Source organism: Galeopterus variegatus, unplaced genomic scaffold (assembly GCF_000696425.1).
Source record: "Galeopterus variegatus unplaced genomic scaffold, G_variegatus-3.0.2 Scaffold2525, whole genome shotgun sequence".
In the NCBI taxonomy this organism is placed as follows: Eukaryota; Metazoa; Chordata; class Mammalia; order Dermoptera; family Cynocephalidae; genus Galeopterus; species Galeopterus variegatus.
The window spans coordinates 144,271-145,381 of record NW_007728636.1 but is presented as its reverse complement, the minus strand read 5'-3'; positions in this window follow the sequence as shown (position 1 = coordinate 145,381).

Sequence of the window (1,111 nt, the reverse complement as noted above, 5' to 3'; positions counted from 1 at the left end):
AGGAGGGATCCCTGTGTGGCAATGATCTGTATCTTGACTGTATCAATGTCAATATTCCAGTTGTAATATTGTATTATAGTTCTGCAAGGTGTTACTACTGGGGAAAACTGGAAAAGGGAACACAGTATCTCTTTGTATCATTCCTTGCAACTACATGTGAGTCTACAATTTTCTCAAAATAAAAAATTTAATTAAAATATGACATGTGGTTTCTCTCTCTTGTCAGAATCCTGATTGATAATTTGAACCATTCATCAGACCAGAGAATTTCTCTTCTATTCCTAGTTTTAGTCAGAATACGTGTTGATTTTTACCAATGGCTTTTTCTGCATCATTAAAAATAATCATATGTTTTTTTCTCCTTTATGGTGAATTATAGTGTCTTACTTTTAAAATGTTAAACCAACTTTGCATTCCTAGGATAAATACTACTTCACTGTGATGTATTAATCCTTTTTTATACATTGCTGGATTAAATTTGCTAATATTTGCTTAGGATTTTTATGTCTATGTTTGTGAAATGTCTTTCAGACACCTACAAACTAGGAATGTTATTAGTTTCCTGTGTAGCCTTCTACACAGGAAGTGCATGTACAAGCAAATACTTTATCAGTCAGGATCTACACATACATATTTTTCAAATTTTGCAAAACTGTTAGTATTCTATCTATGCTACTTTTCACCTTACTTTTTTCTATGGCATTCTATTTTTAAAAGATTAACAAAGACCTTAGCAAAATATTAAAATTTGACAAAGCTGGATGGTGGCTAAACAGTAATTTGTCTCATTACTCTCTATACTTTTCTGCTTCTTCCTTTCATTCTTTCTTTTCAACTGATCCCTGGCTGAAGGATGGAAGATAGATTCAGAGGACAGATTGAGGACATAAAATCTGGGTTCTGTATGCTGTTCAGGAATACAGGGATGGGGTAGCCTGTGTATCCTCTTCACCTAGCAATGGCCTAACGCATAGTAGATACTCAGTAAAAGCTGATTGGATGAATTAAGATTTCTTTAAATGACACTCCAACTGCAACACAGAACCTCTCCCCGCCCCCAGGACCTAGCCAGTCATTCCCCCAGCTTGGTGGTGGGCGGGGGGGGGGGGGG